Consider the following 442-nt stretch of genomic DNA (forward strand, 5'->3'; position numbering starts at 1 on the left):
TATCTTACTTGCTCACACTTGCTGCTAACATTGCTAAAACGAGAGAAAACTACATCCACACAGCAAAAAGCATTTCTAACATTATATAATATCTACTTTAATGCTTTGCGAGAAGCCAGTACTATAATACATGTTTATAACATTGGTATTAGAGATTATCTCTGCTGAATGTTGATCAGGGACTGCCTCACTTTTTACGGTGCTGGAGGTGCAGGGGGGCAGGGGCTGCAAGCAGCTTCTTCTGTCCTTAGCTCCACAAGAGCCGCTTGGGTTGGGGCCATCTCATCCGCCTTCGGCTTTAACACTGGCCGCGCTGCAGGGCGGGGAATGTGAGCGGCAGCGCCTGTCTTTAGCTCTGAAGCTTGCAGTTTGCCATATTGGGGAACGCGGCTGGAACCGCCCGTGTCCATTTCTGCTTTTACTTTTGTATTTGGGGAAATCG

Source organism: Corvus brachyrhynchos, unplaced genomic scaffold, assembly GCF_000691975.1.
Source record: "Corvus brachyrhynchos isolate BGI_N302 unplaced genomic scaffold, ASM69197v1 scaffold3, whole genome shotgun sequence".
In the NCBI taxonomy this organism is placed as follows: Eukaryota; Metazoa; Chordata; class Aves; order Passeriformes; family Corvidae; genus Corvus; species Corvus brachyrhynchos.